Genomic DNA, 20,389 nt, shown 5'->3' on the forward strand with positions numbered 1-20,389 from the left:
GGCTTGAAACCGTTGTCCTACACAAAGATGCAGTAGGCAAACCTAATGGAGGGTATGAAATGGATGCAAAAAAACTACCATTCCCAGCGTGCATCAGTAAGAACTTAAACGGAAATTAGGCACTCCGGAGACTTAATGAAGCATCGAAAGCACGCATAAGAATGGCGGATGCATCGAAAGCAGCCTACTGACATTGGCCTCTGATGAGAAGCAACAACGGCTTCAAAACGCGTAAGGCCGGGACTGAACGAGGGATGGAAAGCTGCATGCCATAACAAATAAAGGAGTTGTAACTCACCTTACTAGGAGTGCGGCCTCAAACTGTTGGGATCTTGGAGGAATCTATAAGCGGCGCTCCCAATGCCGCATGAGACGACGCACCACTGTAAAATTAACAGCCCCGCGGGAGTGAACTGTGTACTCGTGTAAAGGCAACAGTAAGGATATTTTAATTTGCTGGCATGCAGAGTCATATCCTGAAGCCCAATGGAGGGCTTGAAACCGTTGTCCTACACAAAGATGCAGTAGGCAAACCTAATGGAGGGTATGAAATGGATGCAAATAAACTACCATTCCCAGCGTGCATCAGTAAGAACTTAAACGGACATTAGGCACAACGGATGCTTAATGAAGCATCAAAAGCACGCAGAAGAATGGCGGATGCATCGAAAGCAGCCTACTGACATTGGCCTCTGATGAGAAGCAACAATGGCTTCGAAACGCGTAAGGCCGGGACTGAACGAGGGATGGGAAGCTGCATGCCATAACAAATAAAGGAGTTGTAACTCACCTTACTAGGAGTGCAGCCTCAAACTGTTGGGATCTTGGAGGAATCTATAAGCAGCGCTCCCAATGCCGCATGGGACGACGCACCACTGTAAAATTAAACAGCCCCGCAGGAGTGAACTGTGCACTCGTGTAAAGGCAACAGTAAGGATATTTAAATTTGCTGGCATGCAGAGTCATATCCTGAAGCCCAATGGAGTGCTTGAAACCGTTGTCCTACAAAAAGATTCAGTAGGCAAACCTAATGGAGTGTATGAAATGGATGCAAATAAACTCCCATTCCCAGCGTGCATCAGTAAGAACTTAGACGGAAATTAGGCACACCTGAGGCTTAATGAAGCATCAAAAGCACGCATAAGAATGGTGGATGCATCGAAAGCAGCCTACTGACATTGGCCTCTGTTGAGAAGCAACAACTGCTTCGAAACACGTAAGGCCGGGACTGAACGAGGGATAGAAAGCTGCATGCCATAACAAATAAAGGAGTTGTAGCTCACCTTACTAGGAGTGCGGCCTCAAACTGTTGGGATCTTGGAGGAATCTATAAGCGGCGCTCCCAATGCCGCATGAGACGACGCACCACTGTAAAATTAAACAGCCCCGCAGGAGTGAACTGTGCACTCGTGTAAAGGCAACAGTAAGGATATTTTAATTTGCTGGCATGCAGAGTCATATCCTGAAGCCCAATGGAGGGCTTGAAACCGTTGTCCTACAAAAAGATGCAGTAGGCAAACCTAATGGAGGGTATGAAATGGATGCAAATTAACTACCATTCCCAGCGTGCATCAGTAGGAACTTAAACGGAATTTAGGCACACCAGGGGCTTAATGAAGCATCAAAAGCACACAGAAGAATGGCAGATGCATCGAAAGCAGTCTACTGACATTGGCCTCTGATGAGAAGCAACAACGGCTTCGAAACGCGTAAGGCCGGGACTGAACGAGGGATGGGAACCTGCATGCCATAACAAATAAAGGAGTTGTAACTCACCTTACTAGGAGTGCGGCCTCAAACTGTTGGGATCTTGGAGGAATCTATAAGCGGCGCTCCCAATGCCGCATGAGACGACGCACCACTGTAAAATTAAACAGCCCCGCAGGAGTGAACTGTGCACTCGTGTAAAGGCAACAGTAAGGATATTTTAATTTTCTGGCATGCAGAGTCATATCCTGAAGCCCAATGGAGGGCTTGAAACTGTTGTCCTACAAAAAGATGCAGTAGGCAAACCTAATGGAGGGTATGAAATGGATGCAAATAAAGTACCATTCGCAGCTTGCATCAGTAAGAACTTAAACGGAAATTAGGCACTCCGGAGACTTAATGAAGCATCGAAAGCACGCATAAGAATGGCGGATGCATCGAAAGCAGCCTACTGACATTGGCCTCTGATGAGAAGCAACAACGGCTTCAAAACGCGTAAGGCCGGGACTGAACGAGGGATGGAAAGCTGCATGCCATAACAAATAAAGGAGTTGTAACTCACCTTACTAGGAGTGCGGCCTCAAACTGTTGGGATCTTGGAGGAATCTATAAGCGGCGCTCCCAATGCCGCATGAGACGACGCACCACTGTAAAATTAAACAGCCCCGCGGGAGTGAACTGTGTACTCGTGTAAAGGCAACAGTAAGGATATTTTAATTTGCTGGCATGCAGAGTCATATCCTGAAGCCCAATGGAGGGCTTGAAACCGTTGTCCTACACAAAGATGCAGTAGGCAAACCTAATGGAGGGTATGAAATGGATGCAAATAAACTACCATTCCCAGCGTGCATCAGTAAGAACTTAAACGGAAACTAGGCACAACGGATGCTTAATGAAGCATCAAAAGCACGCAGAAGAATGGCGGACGCATCGAAAGCAGCCTACTGACATTGGCCTCTGATTAGAAGCAACAACGGCTTCGAAACGCGTAAGGCCAGGACTGAACAAGGGATGGGAAGCTGCATGTCATAACAAATAAAGGAGTTATAACTCACCTTACTATGAGTGCGGCCTCAAACTGTTGGGCTCTTGGTGGAATATATATATATATATATATATATATATATATATATATCACACATGTGGTCTTCTGGTTCACATTCCTTTCCCATTGGTGCCATTTATACTTTCTATTGTAAGACCCATATGTTTATGATAAGAGCTACACTGCAGAGATGCATACATGTTGTGGTGGATTGTCATCTGGTTCACTATATTAAATTACTTGCAATTTGCTTACTTTTAGCGATTTGGTTGAATGAATGAAGTGCAAGTCATTGAAGAGTGTATGCATAGGTAGTGTGTTAAGTATGAATGGAATGTTGGGCGACTATATCAAACAACATGTATAAGCTCTATATTTACTTTTTCTGAATAAAATGATTGTTTTCAATGTATTGTTCATGAAAAGGAACTCTTATTGTGTACTATGCAAATATTGTTTGGAAGAAGTATTCAATACATTTTATTTTTATATATTTTTTGACTCAAATGTCATGATTTTAAATATAGATTGAGGATTTTTCCCTAGGTTCTGTATCATGTGAGTTGGCAGACTTTGCATACTCTTGTAGTTGCTCTCCCCAGCTTCTGCCACTGTATCTTTTTAGCAGGGGTCTTCGTTGTAGACTGGTGTCTGGCTAGAAGTGTGTGTGGACTGGCATTTGACTAGTGGTGTGTATGGACCAGTGTTTGGCTTGAGATGTGGGTGGACTGTCGTTTGGCTGGTGGTTTGTGTTGGACAAGAGTTTGACTGGCGACATGTGTGGACTGGCATTGGGCTTGTGGTTTGTGGTGGTGGTGGGTTACTGGTGGTATGTGTGTATAGTGGCAGTTGACTGGTGGCATGTGTATAGTGGTGGTTGGCTGACAGTGTGTGTAGTGACTCACTGCTGGTGTGCTTGTAAATTGGTTGATGTCTAGGGTATTGGTTGTAATTATTGGTGCATTAGTCCTGTGAGTGTATGAAAAGTAAGGGTCCTCGAATGGCTTTATTTGTTGGTGTAAATGCCATAATGTGGTGGGCCCATGGCTGACAGTGTGAATGGTATTTTGTGTTGCACATGTAAGGTTTTTGAATGGCTTGTAAAGCAGATGGTGTTTTGTTGTGACAGCTCACAAGCTGTGAGCCACAGGTTTGGTATTCTGCAATTTCAATATGTTATTAACAGGGATTTCTGCATTTTCCTGAAATTATTTCTATGACTAATTTATATTTTAAAATTTTCATTCATTCTCATGCCAAAACCAACCATTACTTCGGTACTGGATGAGTGTGTAGTAATATTTGTTTTTTCTGACATTAACTGCCAGAGAGTACATTCCCCTGAGGAGAAATCTACTAATCCTAGATATGTTTGTAAATTTGTGTTCAACGACACAAAGGGTCAACAATGTTTTGCCACATTTCTGTGGGAGAGTGTACTGAAATCTGCAGGGAGCTACAAATGTCCTACCACCCATCTTTCCCACATGCCTCCTGATACAAATAGTACCTCGCCTGTGTGGTTGGGCCTAGTGCTTGCCACAGGAAAGGGTCCACAATACAATGTGACATCAATCAAAGGGATAGCAGTGGTTTTTATGCCCAGATTTGTCGGCCACCCAGGGAAACTTGCTAAACCCAGACACTTCAGAGAACTAAACACCGTGGGGAAAACCAGGATGGTGTGCCTCATGTGGAGCCCACAACATTTTCTTACCATTAATGCCCTACACATTTCAAGCATTGTCAAACATTTTGAATATTCCTTCAATTTCTGTGATGCAAACTTCCGGAAACCACAGGGAGCCAAACAATTCCTACCACCCAGCCATCCCCTACTTTTCCCAATAAAAATGATAGCCCGCTTGTAGAGCTGGACCTAGTGTTTCCAACAGGAATGGATCAAACCAGAATCAATTGGAGTCCTTGCAAGTGTGATGTGTCCATGTCGTGTTTTGGGCCCTTTCTTGGTGCAGGCACTAGGTATACCCACACAAAGGAGGTACCATTTGTATTGGGAAACATGTGGAAACACACAATACTAGAACATTTGTTATTACCAAATGAATTGGTGCCCCCAATTGTAATCCATAGTGTAAAAAAAAAGACATTGTGAAAAATGCCCTCTAAATCAAATGCTAGCGCGGGTGCCCACAAATTCAGAGATGTACAAATAACCACTGCTCCTATGCTCAGTGTCTGGTGTACATTTCAGCAACTCATAAATGTCCTTCATCCTAATTGTTTACTCTTTATATCATATGAATTGCTATATAGTCAGGACACAGTGAAAAAACATTTTAATGTGCAGCTCAGGTGTTAGCTCTCTGTGATGGGATTCTTGGAGGAATTGCAAACCCTATATATCCCTACACCTGAAAGATCTAATGGATGTATTAGTATATCTGCAATTGTGACAAGAACTTACAGATACAAAACAGTGTCACAAATGATTGCTTTCTCCAACTCATGTACAATATTTTTTTCAACAGTTAACTTCTTTGCGAAAACTTACAAGGATCCACACAATTACCCTTTGCTGAATTCAAAATGTTGTCTACTGTTCAGAAATGTATAAGTTTCCAGTGTGGCCTATGGTTTTTATACCTGTTTCCATCACAAGCTGCAAGCAAGCTGAATGCACAAACATTAGGAAAAATGGACTACCTCTTAGAAAAATGCACAAACTGTGGCAAATAAATAGGTTTTTTTTCTTTTTAACTTTGCTTGTTCCTAAAAGCTGGAAAGATGGTGATTTAAGCACAGTAAACCTTTTATTGATACAATTTCTATGGAAAAAAGCACTTTCTTGCCTAGCAGTTTTTTCCCGAACCCCCCTAAAAAAAATCCTATATTTTGGCTATTTCTTGGTTGTCTCCTGGGGAACCTACAAACCCTAGCTACTGTTAGAATACCCATAATGTTACGAAAAAAGCATGCAAATTTGACATGGACATCCTATGTGTAAAAAATGTATGAAGGTCTTACCGCAAATGACCCCAAAAAGTCAAGAAAAACTTCAGAATTGTAGGGGGGAAAGGCCAAGCAGTGAAAGGATTAATACACTGATGAGACCCTTTGACATTCATTGCGAGCTCAACCGCCATGTACTGGAATATGAAAGGGGATCAACTTAATGCATAATGGGATAAAGTGGCTTCATAGGGTTAGAGTCATAGAACAAGGGTAAATGAACCATAGACAATTTCACAATTGAATCTGGTAGTTCTGGTAGAATCCTACAACAAAACATAAATTGGATTTTGGTAATTTAACAGATTAGAAGAATCAGGGTCAGCAGTTCTTTTAATTTACTTTTTATGCATGATTACAATGTTAATATTGATTACATACTGAAATATTTTGCAACTTAGTAGCGACTGAATTTGTAATGCCCATGAGCATGTTCTAAGTAGACTTAACTTGTTGAATGTTGAATGTCACACTAAGCCCAAAAATAATAAACAGCAGTTAGGAACACCTGAAACCGATTCCTCTGTTTTAGTTTAAGCTCAGCATGAGGAACAAGTAAACAATAAAATATCAAATCATTTTGTTTAACACAGTGTTATATTCTGTCCTTTAGATACCATTGGATGGTTTAACTATAGCAGAGAAATAAGAAGATCCAAAGGATTTTTCTTTGATTTTTATTTTATCTTGCGTTTGCTACTTTCATTCCATGTAGCCTTTATTCCCCAGTTTCCCAATAATCGAGAGCAGGTGAGTCAGCCAAGGAGAAGAGGTGCCGAGATGCCTCTCAGAGATCTCATGATAAATAAAATATTTAAGTGACCCCTCAATATCCTGTCTTAAGTGGAAGCAGTGTATTGTAAATTTAGTGGCATGTTTTGACACATAGGCCATCTCAGCCCCACGACTAAGGTACATCATGAATACCAAATAGAAATTATCTGGGTGAGTTCATCAGATGCTGTTAAAATAAGGTGTACAGGTCACCAAAGCTTTGCTCAGAAGCCCGTGGAGAGTCAGCATCTAATAACCAAGGCTTCGTAATCCTAAATATATCTCAGGCCTCTTTCACCCACTCGCAGACATTGCCTACCCACAGGCTACCACCAAATCAAATTAAGCACTGGTATAAGCCAATCTAGTTTCAGTTCAGTTCAAATAGCTTTTTTCGTCAGCATGTATCATAAAAGCATTATTTGACATTTATACAATAAAACAATATGTGTTCAATAGTAAAAACTCTTTGAATGCAAAAATTCATTTAAAATATCTTGGCTTGGCATTTTTGGCAATGTATTATAATACAAAGCATAAAACTAGTATCACTAAAAACATTTGTCTAAAAAAGTGTGCATACCAATTTCTACAAATCCCTTCCACCATAGGTACTCAATAGTTAAAATAGGAGTACAAAAAAAGAAAAAAAGGTAAAAACGGCACAATCCATCGCAGTAGTATTTATATAAAGTGCTAATGCTATATCCATCATAAGAAGTATTCTAAATTTGTAGTAACACCCTGTTGTATTCTGTGATTTTACGAAATGCTATGTAACCCAACCCTTTTTAGCTGCTTCTAGAGTCACAGAGGCCTTTATTGGGGTCACCCTTCGTAGGGCTTTGATCCTGACTAACCAAGCTTGGCCTAAAAACTTGGCCAGCCCACATGAGAATAGGACACTGGGATCAGATTTTAAAATGCGCAGAGCAAACCGGTGGTCGCGGGTGCCCATGTCACTGCAAATTGGTTTTAACCATTTTTTCCTTGCTGTGTTGTAAGCTTGGCAAGCAAACATGACATGAGCAACACACTCCACCAGGGCACCACAGCAAGGGCAACTCTCGGTTGTGTTCTCAGCTGTGTGCCACTTTGAAGTTAGGGTATTAACAGGGAGCGTGCTTAACCTAAACTGAATGTACAGAGTCCTATCTCGTGGGACCCGAATCATGTCTAGGTAAGGTTCTAGGCTTCTAGTTTGCTTAAACATTAGAAAATCCTCTGTTAACCTCCCTGTATTTGGCTTACTGATATCCTGGCTGTTAATCCAATCCCAGTAATGACGCTTAAGTTCCGCATTGCTTTGGGGAATTTGGGTATCCCATGATTCTTTAAGGTCAAATAGCATCATAGTTTTCTTCACATATGATATCCACTTGACCCTATGGTCCACATCCAAATTCATTACCTCCATTAGAGCTGAGGCGTAGTTGGTAAGCTCTACAGTACGCCTTAGGCGAGCCCAAAAAAGCAGTGGGCGGAGCCTAACAATGGCTCTAAACGGCCGCCTACCCATGTCGTGCATTAAAGGTGTCAGTGGGGTGTTACGGGGAAGTGTCACCAAATCCCCCAAAAACTTGTGCTCAGACCTGCGGATCTCGTCTACGTTTTCAAACTCCCTTAGCTCGGCTCCATAAAAAGCTGAGCTAACTGTCTTTGCGTCATAAACTATGAGAACTGGGGTAACTGGCCTACTATAAGAGGAGCGATGTTCTTTGCTTAGTGCCCCAGTCATGCATTTATGATTCAAAAGCATTTTAGCTAGATGGGGCATCCAATGCATTTTATCAGAGAGTTGTATACCGAGATATTCAAAGGTCCCGACTCTCTCCATGGGGGGTGCCATTCAATGTAAAATTATTCCTTAAGATTTATGGGGGTTAAAAACCATGAGTTTTGTCTTTGAGGTATTAATGACTAGGCCCCGTAAGTCACAGAAATGTAATATCTATTCATTAGTTTTTGTAGCCCTACTGGGGTCTTTGACATCAACAAGGTGTCATCAGCGAACAGAAGTATTATCACTTTGTCGCCCGCCAGGATAGGGGCGTCACCTGGATCTTCTTGCAGAAACTTCACCACCCAGTTCACGTACTAGGAGAACAGGGTGGGGGCCATGACACAACCGTGGTGGACTCCCTTGCTAACAAGAATCTGCTCTGTCAGCTGACCTTGGGCTCCCCATCTCAACTGGGCACAGGTGCCCTCATGAAGACGGATTAGTAGGTTAAGGATTAGTGATGGACTGCCCATGTCTTTTAAGATCTTCCCCAATTTGGCCCTAGGTACCAGATCGAATGCGGTTTGTAAGTAAATGAATGCCAAGTAAAGGTTGCCCTTTCCAATTAGCACAACTTTCCAGTATATAAGCATTAGCCTAAATACCTGGTCGATTGTCCCGGTACTGCCCCTAAAGCCTGCCTGGTATTGCGAAAGGACGTCCTCCTCTTCAGACCATGATTGAATTCTCTGTAGGAGGACCCTGCCTAGCACCTTTTGCATAAAATCAATCAGACCTATGGGCCTGTAATTAGAGGGGTCTTCCCTATCACCTTTTTTATAAATAGTAACCACTTCTGCACCTTTCCAGGATTCTGGGACTGGGCATCCTGCAACTATGGCATTGAACAATAGCTGAAAATAACACTAGCACCCTCTGAGATCAAACAGGAATAAATCTCCCAGAAGATCATCTGGTCCTGGGGCTTTAGCAGGGACTAATTTCATAATCACAGCCTCTATTTCAGCTCGTGAGAAGGGATCACTAATATTCCCTATAGGAGAGATGTCTGTGAGGCCGCATGGCTCCCCCAGACATCTGTCCTCTAAAGTGGAATATAGTTTCGCAAAATGGTCCCGCCATTCGTGACAAGTGATATGGTTGGGCATAGTGCCTAAATCCCTGTTATTTCCCCCGACTCACTAAGGACCAAAAATGATTCCTGTTCTTCCCAAGCCTTGCGTCCCTCAAGTCCTGCCAATACCCTTCATCCCACTCAATCTTTGCTTTGTGCAAAGCAGCCTTATTCCTTCCTGGCTGTTTTGACCCTGGAGCAGTTTTTAGTTCTAATTGCTAAGGTCAGAGACTGTCTTTTAAGCTTGCAGTTCTTAGTGTACCATGGATGCTGTTTCTTATGGTAAACCTGCAAAATGTTATACCTGCAAGGTGCCTGAAAATAAGAGCTCAGTGTCTCTACAGTGCAAGAATGATTGACAGGAACTGTTTCTCACTCAAATATATCTGCGACCGCGGCCCGGAGTACTGTTGTTTTCTTGGACAAGATCTTGGGGATGGCCACTATATTTGAGTCATGCAACAAGAATTTGTGCCCCTTTAGGTGCCTTTTGCAATTAGAGGGGACGATGTTAGTGATGCAATTAGCTACAACGGCTAGTAGAAGAATCTCTCGGTTCCTCGTGGTCATGCATAGAGGTTTGTGGTCAATATCAATTGTAGTGCCAACAAACGTATCAGTCATCTCATCCCACAGATTGACATTGAGTAAAATATAGTCGATTTGTGAGGGACAACTTACTCTATTGAAGGTGTTAGCCGCCTGTTTGTCCAAAGGAGTTCTACAGTTTCTTGCCCTAAGATCAAACTCTGTGGCTAATGCATTAATTTGAATAGCTACATTTGTCCATTTTTTGATGGGGTATATCAAGTGGAGGGACTGCCCATTTCCTATCAACTCCATCATGCTCCAGCATATCTTCTGAGCTCAAAGGCTCAAAGGTAGAATTAAAGTCGCCTGCAATCATAATTTGGTTACTAGGCGAACAGCTAGATACTGCCAGTTCTAAAAGCGTAATGGTGGGCGATGGGTTGCCCCCCTTGGTTCCTCTAATATAGACATTAAACAGGTTTAAAATATCCCCACCGGTTGGGCCCTTAATAGTAAGTCTCAAGATATCATGACTTAGAGTTGGATGTGTAAAAAGTCGACAATCTAGGTCAATATTTACTCAGACAATCAAACCCACTGAGGGATGCCCTCTCCCCACAGTGGTAGCTGGAATACAAAAACAGGCATAACCTGTTTTGTATAGTGGCAGTAAACTCTATGTCTCCTGGAAGATACAGATATCAAATCCCTCTATGACTTCAATCCAGTGCAGGAGTAGGAGTTTATTTTGAAGGCCTGCTATGTTCCACGATATAAGTCTAAGCTTAGTGGAAGAAGAAGTCATGGCCAAATGATCATTTGTCAATTGCAGCAGGCTTAACTGCGCTGGTGGATCGGGCATCTCGTAGTGATCTAGGGCCAGATGTAGGTAGGGTTTTACCGGTCGGTAACGGCCGAATTCGGCCGTTACCGACCGGTAAAAGGATTTTGAGATGTAGGGGGCAGAATCGGTAAATTTACCATTCGGTAAATTTACCGATCGGTAATTTTACCGATTCTGTAAATATACCGGTCGGTATATTTACAGACCGGTATTTTTACAGATTCGTTAAAATTGATATGTAGGTGGGACTCTTATGAGTCCCACAAGGCCTAAGAAATCGGTATTTTACCATCAAATTCAATTTGATGGTGAAATACCGATTCAGGTGTGCATGCACATGTGTGCATGCACACCTGTGCCATATGACAGGCAGACCTGCCCTTAGGGCAGGTATGCCTGCCATATGGCCCCCGACCCTTTTTTGGGGGTGCTAGAGGGTGTCAAAGTGACACCCCCTGCACCCTTGTCAAAATCGGTATTTACCGATTCGGTAAATACCGACCGGTAATGCCCCATTCATTCCTATGAATGGAGCATTACCGGTCGGTATTTACCGATTCGGTAAATACCGATATTTACCGAATCGGTAAAATGCACATCTGGATGGACCTACATGTCCACCCTTCATATTTACCGATTCTTAATTACCGAATCGGTAAAATTCGGTAATTAAGAATCGGTAAATATTTTTTACCTACATCTGGGCCCTAATGATATACCTGATCCTGCCCCTTATATCCCCTGTTCAATTTCAAGGGGATCACTTGGGCCTTTATTCCCAAGAATACCCAATGTTGAGTCTTGTGAGTCAGGGTGGGAAAAAGAAGTTTGGGGGTTGCATGTGTAGCTAGAGATGATAATACTTGGGTCCATGTTAGAGCAGTGGGCTGTCTCTAGTCAGTGGACTGCTTCTAAGGATGTTTCTTGCTCAATGATATTTACAAGTAGGATATGGATATTCAATGTTTTACATGTCCTGCATTAAAAAACCTCAACGTCTATTTTAGGTTTGGCATGAGTGACTCTACCATAGGTTAAAACTGGTTTACACTGATACATTTAATAAGTGATATATTCATTGTGGGAGTAGCTTTTGAAGTTATACAAGGTCGCCTTTATTTATTTTTTACTAAACCCAGAGCATTACAAATTGTCATTATACATAAATATTATATTCTATACAATTCATATCGTATGTATACAATTCTGCCATAAATACCAATATTAAGAACAGCCTAGTTAATATATTTCATACAGTTTCTACAGTACAGTACAATGATATCAACACTACCTTTAGCCTGAAGGATTACCACTCTTAAATAAAAATCATATGTCCTCCCTTCATTTATTATTAGAGGGGTATTTAACATTAATAAATAGTTATTATGGTTTCATAAAAACCAACCCAGTTGGTCTGCTGCGTGGTCCGTATTATCTTTCCAATTTATAATATAAATATATGATTTTTCCCCAGATTCCTCGTGCATCTACCCCTATATTCATAGAGGGGCATCTCCTGCTTATATACAGCAAGCAGCCTAGCTAACCAGGCCTGAAACGGGGCAAGGGGGATCTGAGTCCTTCCACCTGGCTGCGATTATTGTCCTAGCAACAGCTACTGAGACACATGTAAAATATTTCATTTCAAATAAGCTTTATTCAATAGCTAGTATCATAAAAGCATTTCAGAATCATAAAAGGATATAAAATTAGCATTTCATGTCAAAGTTAATATCAGAGTTAAGATCATTTAAAAAACCTTACTATACAAAACCACTCTAAAAAATGAGCATCATATCCAAGTCTGCGTTCTACCATTAAGTATAAATTTACAATGTTTTCTGATACAAATGTCTCGGGGATAACATAAAACAACAGCACATTACATGACATTCCCGAATAATACTTTACTCTCAAAGCCCTAAAATGAATACTAATTGTTTGGACATGCTTCCTTATTTTTTTGTGCTTTTGTGCGGATAATCCACGCACATCCCAGGTACTTAGCAACACCACAAACAAACAGTGACCTAGATGAATCTGTTCTCAGGATACGTAGGGCCACAAGGTGGTTTCTAGTTGCCAGTTGAAGGCATACAGGCTTCAGCCATTTTGCCCTGGCCTGTTTATATGCCGAGCAAGCAAAAAATAGATGGGCTATAGTTTCTTGCTCAGCATCACAGCAAGGGCAGTTAGTTAGGATGGAGTTTGTAGGATCCCGTTTTGCCTGAGTGGTATTTAGCATTAGGGACCCAAATCTAAACTGCATATATAGAGCCCTATCTCTGGGTGTCCTGATGAAATCTAAATAAGGTTCCTGGGAATCAACTAATTTGTGCTGAAAAAATTCATCAATAAGTCTCCCAAGCCTAGGATTAAGTAAGAGCTGATGATTAACCCAGTTCCAATAGGTCTTTTTTATCACGCTCTTGGTCGGAGGGACCTGATTGACCCAAGATTCAGCTAAGCCAGATTTGGACAACAGGTCTTTCAAGTCCCTAAGCCATTTGACCCTTTTGTTAGTGTCCAGGGTAATCAACTCGGAGACACCAGTCGCGTAGTTAGAAAGTTCTGGGGTACGCCTTAGTCTTACCCAATACAAGAGGGGACGAAGTCTGGCCACCTCATTAAAAGGGTGTCTACCCATATCAGAGAATAAAGGCTTAAGTGGGGTATTCATGTGGACAGATACCAGTTCTCTGAGGAATTTATTCTCTGATCTTCCAATCTCTTCAGTTTTTTCAAAGCCCCCGAGTTCAGCACCGTACATTGCTGAACTCACCGTTTTTCCTTTATAAACTACTAGGGCTGGGGTTACCAGTCTAGATGGAGAAGAGCGTTGAGCTCGAGTGATGGCGCCTGCCACCCGCTTATGATTCAGTAAAATTTTTTTCAGATGTGGGCCCCAATGCATTTTGTCTGAAAGTCTAATGCCGAGATAGTCGATGGAATGGACTCTTTCTAAAGGGGAACCATTGAGAGTAAGTTTATTTCTAAAATGTTTCCCAGACTTCTGTTTTCTTAAAATTGTTTTCTTAAAATTGTTATTTTAATAATTGAATGTAAAAAATTGTCATTTTGCACAAACTGTATGAAGTGTTTTTAATTTGTATGTATTGTTTTTAATCTGTGAAAAGTTTTCTTCTCAAAATATGTGTACGCAAAAAATAGACAAGAATATACTTTTTTAAACCTTTTGGTATTGTTTTTAATTTTGTAGCAACTGCTGACATTACTCTACTTCCCCCACCTATTGGTGTAATTGTAACTGTGTAGACACAAATGTGTACTTAAGGACTTTAGCCTTTCGAATCTGGGACCTCGTGTCTTGTAACCTAATCCCAGAATTAAAAGCCATAAACTTAGTCTTTGAAATGTTTATTGTTAGGCCCCTTCATGTAGAAAATGATTGGAAGCGGGTGAGGAGTTTCTGAAGTTCCATCGGGGTTTTCGAGATTAGAAGAGTATCATCAGCAAACAGGAGGGTTGCAATTTTTTCCCCCGCCAGGGTTGGGGCGTCAGATGGAACTTGGCTCAAAAAACTAACCACTCCATTCACATAAAGTGAAAAGAGGGTAGGAGCCAGCACACAACCCTGGCGGACCCCCTGTTCACCGGTATCTTCTCAGTAGTTTGCCCTTGGTCCTCCCATCTAACTCGGGCATAAGTATCCTCATGAAGGCGTATTAAAAGATTTAAAATATAAGGGGGAATGCCCATTTCCTGTAGCACTGCCCATAGCTTTTCTCGCGGCCCAAAGTCGAAAGCGGTCTTAAGATCTATAAACGCAAGATAAAGGCTTCCCTTGCCAATAATAACTACTTTCCAGTAGGGAAGGAGTAGTCTGAATACTTGATCTACTGTGCTTGTGGCTTTACTGAATCCTGCTTGGTAATTGGAAAGTATACCTTCATCCTCCATCCAGATCTGAATCCTATTTAAGAGGGCTCTGCCGACCACTTTCTGCATAGAGTCTAGTAAGCTAATAGGCCTGTAGTTGGCAGGGTCCTGACGGTGTCCCTTTTTAAATATGGGTATGACCTCTGCCTCTTTCCACGAATTCGGGACATCCATTCCTTCCATTATATTGTTAGTTAAGAATAAGATATACTGAGCCCACTTCTGTGGTTCCATTAAAAACAAATCACCCGGATACCATCTGGCCCTGCCGCCTTTGCTGGAGTGATACAATTAATTGCGCTCACAATCTCATTCAGTTGGAAGGGATTGGTAGCGTCCAAAACAGGTGGGGCCTGGTTTTGATGGAAGCATATTCTGGGTAACCCCTCATCTTCCTCGGTGTACAATTGAGCAAAGTGATCCCACCAGGCCTGATTACCAATATGGTTCGGGATTGGGGTGTTATCACTCCTTTCACTCTTCTTATTTAGAGCCCAAAAGGAAGCAGGGTCTCTCTTATTACTTGCCTCCATTAGATCCTCCCAGTGAGCCTCATCCCAATCACGTCTAGCTTGTTTGAGAGATAAGTTATACTCTTTCCTCGCTTTTTTAACCAGAGTAGGGTTTTTCCCCTTTACCGCTGCAATTAATGCTTTCCTTATCTGTTTGCAAAACTCTGAGTACCGTGTGTTGGAGCTTTTTATTTACCTCTTTCTATGGCCGCTACGTTGTCCTCCGAGAAAGTGGGCACCAATTTGGTCAATTGTTTCTTGATGTATTGAGGGAATCAACTTCTGCCCCTGCGCTGCAACAGAGGCTACCTCAAGTTCGGCTGTCTTTGACTCCAGAATTGCGGAGATATATGATAGTTTTAGATCCTCCCCTACCACTTTAGACCACTTTAGGCGCCTACCACAGTTAGAAAGGTTTAACTCCTTTGTAAGAAGGGAGGCGTTTGGAATAGTATTAGTTTTTATTTTGGGTAATGCCCATCGGTTCTTTAGTTTTAACCTTAAAGGATTATGGTCACTATCAATAGTGTGACCCACTTCCATGTCAATAACATCCGCCCAGAAACGTAAATCCACCAGAAAATAATCAATGCAGGATGGGCATGTAAGTTTATTATAGGTATTTCCCCCCCCGAAAATCAGATAAAGTTCTGCCATTTGCAGCTCTGAGGCCGTGTCCTAGTATCAGGGCATTTACTTATATTATGATCTCAGACCATCTTTTTACTAAGGGGGGCACTGACCATTTGCTGTCCTCATCCAATGTCCCTAAGAGATCTTCATTGCTTAACGGCTCAAAAGTACAGTTAAAATCGCCAGCATATGTACTAGTAGGGAATCTTAGGCAGCATGTCTGTTAGGCCTCTTACTGCACAAATAGGCTCTAAGCTGTGCAATCAAGATCCAGGGTGTGACTTTGAAATGAAAAAGGAATGTTATGTCTTGCTTATATATATGTGGTCTGTTTTTTGCCAGTAGACACAGTGAAATAGTATGAGCAGAGACACACATATTGCATGCAGAGACAGACATGGTAGATTACATGTAACATCCTGGTCATGTGCCTTAGATCACACTGTGAGTCAAGCTTGATTTTAAATGGATCTGGGTAAATAATTTGCTTAGTTGATGTGTTTAAAGTATGGAAATACATGTATTTTTAAAGTCAGTTAGGCTTTAGCATATGTACTAGTAGGGAATCTTAGGCAGCATGCCTGTTATGCCTCTTACTTCACAAATAGGCTCTAAGCTGTGCAATCAAGATCCAGGGTGTGCCTTTGAAATGAAAAGGAATGTTATGTCTTGCTTATATATATGTGGTCTATTTTTTACCAGTAGACACAGTGAAATAGTATGAACAGGGACACACATATTGCATGCAGAGACAGACATGGTAGATTACATGTAACATCCTGGTCATGTGCCTAAGATCACACTGTGAGTCAAGCTTGATTTTAAATGGATCTGGGTGAATAATCTGATGAGAGTTAGAAAGATGGAAACTGTGAGCAGGCACAGGTGACATTATTGAAAAATGTGAAAATATAATTCCTTATTTCATACAGACATTCAGTGTGATCCTTGTCAAAAATGTTAAGACCATACTTTTTAGCATGAAACATTTACCAGAGTGAGATGAGACACACACAAACAGACAAATGACACATAAAAAAAGAGAGAGAGATGGGGCAGGCACAGAGTGAGATGACACACAGGAACAGAGTGAGGTGAGACACAGGCACAGTGTACCCTTTTAGCTTAGAGATGCAAACTGTGAGCAGACACAGGTGACATTATTGAAAAATGTGAAAATATAATTCCTTATTTCATACAGACAGTCAGTGTGATCCATGACAAAAATGTTAAAGCCATACTTTTTACCATGAAACATTTACCAGAGTGAGATGAGACACAAGCAAACAGACAAATGACACACAGAAAGAGAGAGAGATGGGGCAGGCACAGACTGAGATGACACACAGGCACAGAGTGAGGTGAGACACAGGCACAGAGTACCCTTTAAGCTTAGAGATGCAAACTGTGAGCAGACACAGGTGACATTATTGACAAATGTGAAAATATAATTCCTTATTTCATACAGAGACTCAGTGAGATCCTTGTGAAAAATGTTAAAGCCATGCTATTTTACCATAAAACATTTACCAGAATGAGATGAGACAGACGCAAACAGACAAATGACACACTCAAAGAGAGAGAGATGGGGCAGGCACAGAGTGAGATGACACACAGGCACAGTGTTAGGTCAAACACAGGCACAAAGTACCCTTTAACCTTAGAAATGCAAACTGTAAGCAGACACAGGTGACATTATTGACAAATGTGAAAATATAATTCCTTATTTCATACAGACACTCAGTGTGATCCTTGTTAAAAATGTTAAAGCTATGCTTTTTAACATAAAACATTTACCAGCAAGAGATGTGACAGACGCAAACAGAGAAATGACACACACAAAGAGAGAGAGATGGGGCAGGCACAGAGTGAGATGATACACAGGCCCAGAGTTAGTTGAGACACAGGCTCAGAGTGAGATGAGACACAGGCACAGAGTGAGATGAGGTACAAGCATAGAGTGAGATGAGACATGCAAAGAGAGAAATGACACACACAGAGAGAGAGATGGGGCAGGCACAGACTGAGATGAAACACAGGTACAGAGTGAGATGAGACACAGGCACAGAGTGAGATGAGACAAAGGCACAGAGTGACATAAGACACAGACACAGAGTGACATGGTGCAGGCAGAGAGTAAGATTAATAATGAAACTGTACTGCACTGTTACTGTGACACAGTTGCTGTGGTATAAAGTAACTTATGTTGTAAACTAGTGTTTATATCGTTCAGTTATTGTAATTGCTATGTAGTATGTTTGTAGTGGTCTATAATATGTTATTTTTTCTTTACCAGAGATTGTAATCATCTATAGAAAGATAAAAGAATATGCCGTCAAAGGAAAGACGTCAAAAGAAACATAAACAGGATTTAAGGTCCAAGAAAACAGAAATACAAGACTCATCCAAAACACAATCTTCGGTGAAACAAATAATGCTCCTGGTAAGCAAACTAAGGACTTTTTAAAGAAGTTATTGAAATGTAAAAAAAAAGATGTTGTTTCAAAGAAGAATAACGGATCTCTTAATAGAAAGAACAATTCTGCCCCTCACAAAATGTTAGACCTGTAGAAGGAGATGATGTAGAAGGAGATGATATTGTCTATAGCAATAGAAGGAGAAATCAATGTATTGAAATTCGTAGACAAATGTTTTAAAACAGAATAGTTTCAAATGTATTAAAAAATGTAAAGATGTATAAAAAAAAGACAGCTTTTTACAAGAAAAAAAAAGCATAGTGAAGATTGTGGATGAAGCATTTAAAGTGAAAAATAAATTATATTGTTTAGTAATCAATAGAATTCGTACACTAGATAAGGTAATCAATGTGTTCAAATCAAAATGTAAGTGGAAAAGAGTAATTAATCGGACTAATTTTTGTGATGTTTTTTCTGGAGAATGGAAGCATAGTTCAAGTTGTGAGCCATTTTTTAAGGAAGAAAGTTACTTTCAGGAAAATAATGATTTGGTGCATGCAGTTGACACCAGTGGTCGAGCATATGAGGTGAAGGACGGTTGTCCGGTTGAAAAAGAAAAAATTGTGTCTAGAAATACAGAAGAGGTGTTAGCTGATGAAGTTTTAGGGAGATGGCTAAGGCTCCAGTGTATACTTGGAATTGTAGTAGTATTTGTAGTGTGCGACAGGATTCAATTGATTTGTTTCTCAGTTTCTAACGGACATATACTAAAAAAAGTCTAAAACAAAAAATAAAAATTTTGCAAGAGTTAGATCCTTGTAGAGTGAGAAAAAAACAGGTTTGCATGGGCATTCACTGGCTTGTCTTTCAAGAAAAGTATGTCAGAGTGTTTTTCACCATTTTAGGATGTTAGCAGTGCATCATAATAAAGTGAGGAAATTAGTGAGAAGGTTGTAATATGCAAAAAGTCCAGCACTTAAGTTAAAACAGTTAAACAGTGCTCTTTTGCATGGAACTGAATTAGTTGTGAAGAACATTTGTGAAGAAATTGAGTTTTGTTACTTTGGTGAAAAAGAGGACAGTGCAGAAACTGATACAGTAATAGAAGGTAATGTGGAAGAGAATGTAGAGATTTCAAGTACAGAAAAATTTGAACATGAAATTACAAAGTTTAAGGTCAATTCAAGTGAAAGGCCTAATTTTACTAGTGTGTGTTGTCGACGAACTCATTACAAGAATCAGACTAGATTAGATGATTTATATGTAAAAAGCGAAAAGGAAAATATTAATCAGTGGAAGGATTTTGCAACTTATTTGTTGGTAGAAAATTGTTTTGATTTGGGTTCTGATCAACATATTTGTAAATATTGTTATAATAAATTAAATGAAAACAGAATGCCTGCTAGAGCTGTTCATAATAATCTGGAGTTGGTAGACATTCCTTCTGAATAGATGGATTTAAATACCTATGAGTCTATTCTTATTCAATGTGTGCATCCTTTTCAGGCTATTGTTCGCATGGAGCCTAAGACAGGGAAATTGCCTCCTTCAGATTTACAGAGAGAATTAAAGGGAAGAGTTGTTTATTTGCCTCTAGATTTAAAAAAAAAAATATTGATACAATTGGTGTAGAAAAAGTAGAAGAGGAACCTCTGGTTATTCTAGTTAATGGTGTTCCGACAAAGAGTAAGAAGATCTGGCAAGAATTAGTGGATGTTAGGAAAGTCAAAAAGGCAACATTGTATTTGGTAAAAAACAATCACTACTACCAAAATGTATATGTTGGAGAAGAGGAAACAACTGTAGAAGAGGACAGTGATTTCTCAGCTGGGCAAATTGAAAAAGTTGATGTCTCTAGAAGTGAAGAAATTTATGAACATTATAGTGTTCATCCATTGCATTCCAAAGAAGTAATGGGGAATGCTATTGACTTGTTTCAAATGAAAGAAGCAAAAGGAAGTCCCATTAGAATATGGGAAGAAAGTTTGGAAGCTCGTTGTTTTCCACAGTTATTTCCAACAGGTCAAGGTGGACGATATGACAACCAACCTGTTCAAATTCCTGCATCTGAATACTGGACTTTAAGATTATTTGCAGAAGATCCAAGGTTTCGTCAATGCATTCCATATTTGTTCCATCTACTGTTTGAGAGTGACTTGTCTGGACTTTCTTATGCAGTGAACCATATACTGAAA

The sequence above is a fragment of the Lissotriton helveticus genome, chromosome 6 (genome assembly GCF_964261635.1).
Source record: "Lissotriton helveticus chromosome 6, aLisHel1.1, whole genome shotgun sequence".
NCBI lineage: Eukaryota > Metazoa > Chordata > Amphibia > Caudata > Salamandridae > Lissotriton > Lissotriton helveticus.